The following is an 8,166-nucleotide window of genomic DNA, read 5'->3' as shown; positions in this document are numbered from 1 at the left end:
CTTATTGAGCAGAATAAAAATATTATATAAATTATCAAAAAATTAAATGTTTAGACTTATTCAATGCAGTGTTATGGTTCATAGTTTTTGTTTTCTTTAAGAGAGTAATAGATGAATCATCTCTATTGCACATCAGGCGCTGAAAAAAAAGTAACAATTAAATGTACTGTAATAAGTTAGATTAGTGATCATTTCATTATATAATGACAATTATATCAAATCGATTACCTTGTCGGATGCTTTTTTTAATTCCATGATCTTACTCTCTAAATTTTCTTTTGAAGCTATAGATTTCTTAACTTGATTTTTATTTTTACCGCCATCGTCACTGACCTCAGAAGCTGACATGACATACTTTTCAGGAGGGACCGATGATCGTTTGGAAGTAATTTTTTTTTCGGCATCATTTTTGTTTACTATTAATAAAAAAAAATAAAAGTAATAGTTACAAATATATCAATTAAAGCCATCATTTTTAAAAATATTAATTAATTTTATTCAGAATGTGCCTTACCATACAGACCCAATATGAGACCTTGGCCAATGAATCCTTTGTGGTGAAACTTGTATTTTTTTTATCATTCACATTATTAACGTCTAATTTCACAAAACTCTTAATAGAAATAACTAATTTAGTTTTACTGTCTATAAAAACAGCAGCCCATTGAAGAGATTTTTCTAAAGAATAAAACGTAAATAAAAATACCTTGAATCATGTTACTTATAAAACTTATGTCAATTACTTGACTTCAAATACAAAACATAACTTAATAATTTTTAACTTACTTTTTGTAGACATTAGGAAAAAATCACGTACTTAAGTATGATGTATGTATGTTTAAATATATTTATATAAATACTGATATACTGTGTATATCTAACCCTCATTAGCTGTATAGCGGTATATATTTTATTTATTAATTATAGATAAGACAAAGCAATCTTATTGTATATCCACTATTAAACTAACTAGTTTAACGAGTTATGAACAATTTTTATAAGCGTGTAACTTAATAATATCACGACAAAAAACGGATCTGCAATAATTGTAGGCAACGCAACTTTACTTCTTTTGTCTAACCATTAAAAATGGTGGCTGTTTATACTATTGAGTCACATGCTATAGCGGCGGTGGCAAAGAACACTAATTTTTAGCGTCAACAAAACCTGTAAGTGCAATCCGAACAAAAACAGTTTCACTGTAAAAAAAATTGCGCCAAGTCCACGTTCATAAAACTCATCTCAATGACGTTTGCACTTTACAAAAAAAAATAAGACTCAATATAATAATTGTCATTCTCTACAAAAAAAAGTGAAATACAAAAAAATACCAAGAAACTGTCATAATGTTAAAAAAATTGAAAGAAAATTTGTTGAAAATTTAAAAATTAAAAAAAAATTTTTTTATCGTACTTGGCGCGCGTCATTGAGTACCCCAAATTTTTTTCGGAAGAATTTCAACCCGAGAAAAAACGATTTTGCTCGAATTTATGTAATTATGTATAGTTATACATATTCGGGCTGATCAGCTCTAATTACATAATATATGATTTCATACATTCTTATACTTATAAATTTACATTAGTCAAGCATACTCAACTCATTAAAAACACTGCTTACTCGATTAATTATCAGTTTCAGTGAAAAAATCCGTTTTTAAATTTTTTTTTTAATTTTTAGTGGACATAACTATCAATATGGTGGTGTGGTGAAATCATCTGAAATTATATAAAATTTTTGGATTCAATTTTTTTCAGCTCTGTCATTAAGCTTCAGTGAAGAAATTTGATATTGCTTAGTTTAATTGTAATTAACACATTTTGATTGGCAATCACACCGCATTTTCTCAATTTAGTCGGCCATATGTTTTCTTTTCTAGAGCACTCAATTGTATCTACTTTGAAGTAGTTTTCATAACCAAACACGAGAGGGCGTTTTAGTAAAATCATAAATGATGTCTGGAAGATTAAAAATTTCAAATAACATATGTATGACATGTCGATTTTACCTAAATTTTGTAAAACTTATTATTAAATAATAATAGTTGATTAATTAAATTCATGCATTTTATAGGTTGACTGAATTATAAATTTTTAATCATTCAAAGGATGTTTATTTATCCTGAAAAAATTTGGGGTACTCAATGACGCGCGCCAAGTACGATAAAAAAATTTTTTTAATTTTTAAATTTTCAACAAATTTTCTTTCAATTTTTTTAACATTATGACAGTTTCTTGGTATTTTTTTGTATTTCACTTTTTTTTTTTGTAGAGAATGACAATTATTATATTGAGTCTTATTTTTTTGTAAAGTGCAAACGTCATTGAGATGAGTTTTATGAACGTGGACTTGGCGCAATTTTTTTACAGTGAAACTGTTTTTGTTCGGATTTCACATCTTTTTGTAAAGAATGAAAATTTTTGAAACGAGTCTTATTTTTTTTTGTAAAGTGCTAATGTTATTGAGATGAGTTTTATGAACGTGGACTTGGCGCAATTTTTTACAATGAAACTGTTTTTATTCGGATTTATTAATAACAACAATCATTTTAGTAATAATAATGATAATGATAAACATTATTATTGCTTTCATTTTTAACATCAATTTATTATTACCGATATTAATACTTTCAGTATTATAATTACTATTATTGTTATTTTTATTATGGTTACCAATATTATTTATTGTTATTATGATATTGTTGTTAGTAAATGACGCAATATATCAAACGCATAGTCATGTTTCGTATTATCAAGAGATTAAGATTATTTGAAACCCGCTCAATTGGATGACAGTGCCACCTACAGGCAATAACCATAAGATCACAGAATGTTCACACTTTTTAATGAGAATTCCCCAGACACTGAACATCTGGTTTATCCGAAGAAAGTATAACTCATACAATGTTTGTGTGTTTAAACTGGTTAACAAATAAAATTTAATTAAAAAAATATGTTTCAAACATAAACATGGAAGGTTGTATGATAATTTGTTCTATAAAATTTCTTGTTTCATAGGATACTTTTACATTTTTAATTTCAAACGTAAACTTTTCCCGCGCAATATTAAAAATTCATAAATAAATGAATTTTTTCAGGCAAAGCTATAATCATATGAAAAGTCGTTCGTTCTTTGATTTTACAGCTCAAATTATAATAAAAAAAATTAAAGTTTTCTTTTCTCATATTAGCTAGTGGTATTAAAAAAATTTAAACTGACTAATCCGCGAAAACGCCTCCGGTTTCAATCGATAACTTAAATTATCGATGAAAATTATACATTTCTTATATATACAAAGAGAATTTTGACATTTTCTTAATAAGAAAAAATTTTAATTTAGATTTAATACTGCAATACACATTAATTCAATGAAAATAACAAACAATTATTATAGTAATAATAATGATAATGATAAATATTATTATTGCTGTCATTTTTAACATCAATTTATTATTACCGATATTATTACTTTTAGTATTATAATTAGTATTATTGTTAAAAAGTGTTCCTATGCAGAGATATCTGAATAAAAAATTATAATAGGGACAAAATTTAAGCAGTTATATTCAACGCTGTCTGAACCGAAATAATTATGATTCATAGAACTAAACAATTTTTTCATATTTTTCAATTAATTAATATTAGGAAAAAAGGTATGAACTACTGTTATAATAGAAATTTAAGAAAAAGAAAGAACGTAGAATTTAAAATAAAATTTGCAACCTCAGAAAAACGTCATGCTTACAGTAAACACAGTCGGTAGTCTGACGCTCCGTTTACAACGAAATTTTTGAACGGAACTTGGTGTCAGATTCTACCGAATCTGTGGATTATTTTTTTATTTAGTATTATAATTTTAAAAATTTTTGTTTTGTTGTTTGTGCTCATTTACTTAAGTATTTTTTTAACTTTAAAAGAAGTTAGTAGTAGTTATTTTATTTAATTTCTTGTTAAGTTTAAGATAAGTTAATATATTTTAAGCATTAAGATGTCATATATACATAGAAAAGAAAATTTCTTGAACTAAGAAAATTGTAAGGAAGACCGAAGTTATTTTGGAGCAAGAAGGAATTTTCGTGGCTTAAAAAAATTAACTTCATTCAAGAAATTTTCAATCTTCCTTAAGATTTTTTTGATTTAAGAAAATTTACGCTTGACTTAAGACTTTCTTTCTTTCGGTGTACCTCAAGTTTTCAATTTACTTCTTTTGTAAGAAAAATACGTAAGCACTTTTAGAATTCGCAGGCCATCTTACTGATTGCACAGTCTCATCATCTATTTGGATCCATGATAAATTATGTTTAATCATCGCAACATGATGATTTTCAGAATTACCATCTTTTGAAGAGTTAAATATAGCACTTACAACAGCATAGTTTGCATTACATAATGATATTTTTACTTTGGGTTCCGATTTTATAAACCCTTTTTCCTATTTATTAATTTATTTTTCCTTTGATGGACACATGTAATTTCACAACTAATATCTGTTGCAAGGAATTTAATGAAATTTTTGATAGCGTTTCTTTGACTTCTTTACAATTTTCACAAAATTTGAAATTAGTAAACCAATATCCAAATGATGAATCAATTAATTCTTATAGTTCAAATGTTCTTTTCTCATCATATATTGAAACATGTAATACATTTTCTAGTATACTGTAAGAATTAGAATAATTGCATGTTTTGCATCGATCATTAATTTCTAATTTAAATTGTACTAAATTTCTAATATCACAATTATCATCACAAATTTTAAGAAATACTGAGACAGGATCGTTATTTGTCATAGAATAAGGCTGCTCTATTAATGACTCTTTAATGTCACTGGACTTTAAAAGTAATACGCGATTATTATATTTGCTAAATAAATTACTAAGTTTATTGTTGACAGATTGATTCTTTAGGCCATGATTGATTAATCATGTTCTAATTATTGTATTATTAAACATACATTGAATAATTGAATTAAGACCATCGGAAACGTTATCACAGTTTTCGATACCTCGACAATCTAATAAACTAAGAGAAGCTTTTTTCGCATTTTTGAGTTCAATTTGAATAGAATGTTCTTCAACTGCCCAAATCATGTCCCATACTTTTTGCCAACGTGTATTAGGAATTGGTATGGTAGGTAAATCAGACCTATAAATTTTTCTTAAGCGATTATATTCTTTAATTGCTGAAGAGCTTGCTTTAACGGAATGAGGATCAAAATTGATTAAATGTAGTCCACGTAACTCTGTTACACGAGATAGGGCTACATAAATTTGACCAACATTAAAAATGGTGTTCCCTGCTTCAATGATGGCATTTTTAAACTTAAACCTTGACTCTTATCAATAGTTACTGCATAACTCAAGCATAATGGAAATTGTTCTCTTACAACGAAAGCTCTTTCAAATAATTGAAATTTTACTTTAATACCATTTTAAAAATCAGCTCCTAAATTATCATTTATTATTATTATGATATTGTTGCTAGTAAATAAGACAATGCATCAAACGCATAATTACAATACGAATTATCTAAAAATTATGATTATTTGAAACCCGCTCAATCGAATAACAATGCCACCTACAGGAAATGACCAAAAGATCATAGAATGTACACACTGCTTAATGAGAATTCTTGAGACCCTGAACAGCTGGTATATCCGAAGAAAGTAAAACTCAAACAATGTTTAGCGTATTATCTATTTGGTCTGGTTAATAAATTAAATTAAATTAGAACAATATGTTTAACAACATACACATAGAAGGTTGTTGGATAGTTTAGTTAGTAGTTTACTCTGTAAATTTTTTTGTATTCATAAGAAATTTTTTACATTCTTAATTTAAAGTTTGTACTTTTCCCACGGATATGAAATGTTCATAAAATTATTATAAAAATAAATTAAACATTTATTTTCCGTAAAGAAACTAGTAGCATCGATAAAATTTCATGAAAATTAGTCGCGTATATCTTTTGGATGAGATTGATAGACTTGAATTATCAATCATAATATTTATATTTTATAAAATCGTAGGAAAAATTTTTTATATTTTTTGTAATTTAGGAAATTATGAATTTGGATTTAATACCACAATCCTTAATAATTTAATAAAATAATTGTATTGTTCAATACCCTTGTGGAAATAATTCTCTGAAAAAACTCTTGACAAGTCTTTATAACTCTGAATAAGACTTTTCGAAAGTCTTCACATCCCTAACTAAGTAAAGGAAAGACTTAATAAGTCTTCAAAACTCTGCAATACTCTTCAAAAGTCAAATTTTCCCTGCAATTTCGGAATTTCTCAAAGAGTTATTAAGACTTGATAAGACTTGTTCAGTTTTACAGGAAAAGAAGAAAATATTTCTTTTAAAAAAATTGCTTATCAGAATTAAATAAAACTATAAAAAGAATTAATGCATGTTTTAAAAAAATTTTTTTAAAATAATATTTTCATCACGAAAATACTTTGATGGGCATCGAATCACTCATAGTTGAGCAAGTCAAAACATCAACAGCAAATGAAGTGCACTTGATGTTGGAAACAGATACTACTCAAAGAGTAAATCAATCGGTATTTAATTTGGACTATCAAATATTAAAGTCAACTTTCTAGGTAGAAAAGAATTTTCTATCCACACGCTATCTGCTGGAATTAATTGATACCTAACATATTTTAGTATACGAATTTACAGTTAGAATCTTTGAGTGTTCTTAGTTTCTAATAGGTGGCATGTGGTTAGAAAATTCTTTCCTACCTAGAAAGTTGACTTTAATATTTGATAGTCCAAATTAAATACCGATTGATTTACTCTTTGAGTAATATCTGTTTCCAACAGCAAGTGCACTTCATTTGCTGTTGATGTTTTGACTTGCTCAACTATGAGTGATTCGATGCCCATCAAAGTATTTTCGTGATGAAAATATTATTTAAAAAAATTTTTTAAAACATTCATTAATTCTTTTTTATAGTTTTATTTAATTCTGATAAGTAATTTTTTTAAAAGAAATATTTTCTTCTTTTCCTGTAAAACTGAACAAGTCTTATCAAGTCTTAATAACTCTTTGAGAAATTCCGAAATTGCAGGGAAAATTTGACTTTTGAAGAGTATTGCAGAGTTTTGAAGACTTATTAAGTCTTTCCTTCACTTAGTTAGGGATGTGAAGAATTTTGAAAAGTCTTATTCAGAGTTATAAAGACTTGTCAAGAGTTTTTTCAGAGAATTATTTCCACAAGGGTATTATGAATGCAATTATTTTTAACATCAATCTATTGTTATCATTATAATAACTATCAGTATTATCTTCATTTTTATTGTTATTATTAGCATGATTATTTTTATTACATATTATTATTATCATAATTATGTTGTTAGTAAATAATACGATTCATCAAACTCAATGAATGTAAGCATTATGTACAGAATATTGTCGTTTTGAATGTCCGCGCAGTTCGGTCGCAGTATAGCAGTGTCACCTATATCTGTAAAACACTCGACCAGAATTACTTAGGCAATGATCAGCTGACTATTACATAGAAACTAAACCCAAACAATGTGAGCTCTTGTAGATATTGACTCTAGTTAATAAATAATACTTAATTTAAAAAAAAGTTAATTTAAAAAAATTCATATGTAAAGTTGATAGATAGTAAGTTCTAGAGATTTTATTAAAAAAAAAAAATTTTAACATTTTATGTGATTGAAAAAATTTTCAATTCAAATTATGTACTTTTACCGCGGAAAATTAGTGCACAAACATTTGTAACAATAAAATCACGTTAAACTTTTATTTCTCGTAGAGTAACTAATAAGCATTAATAAAATTCCATCAAGTATATTCTTTGGTTTAGATTGATAGACAAATTATTAATCATAATATTTATATTTTATAAAATCGTAAAATAAATTTCCATGGTTTTTATAATATTGGTGATGATTGTTACTATTTCTTTTATTTTCGATTTCGAAGTTTCTAACTACAGTTTGTGTTAGAGTAACATTGACGAGCCCTAGTGAGCATCGACGCAAGCTCATAACTTTTTTTTTGAACTGTAGTCTCCCATCTAGTGGAGAGTTACCATACATTCTCGAATTATTTAGTCTGTGGCATGTCACTTTCTCCATAAGAAAAAAGTCAAAATCTAAAAATCTGGGTCGCTATAGTTTGTGCTA

The sequence above is a fragment of the Cotesia typhae genome, unplaced genomic scaffold (genome assembly GCF_013202065.1).
Source record: "Cotesia typhae breed Kobodo isofemale line unplaced genomic scaffold, CoteBio_Ctyphae contig_35, whole genome shotgun sequence".
NCBI lineage: Eukaryota > Metazoa > Arthropoda > Insecta > Hymenoptera > Braconidae > Cotesia > Cotesia typhae.
The sequence above is the reverse complement of the archived record's forward strand: the minus strand, read 5'-3'. Positions refer to the sequence as shown.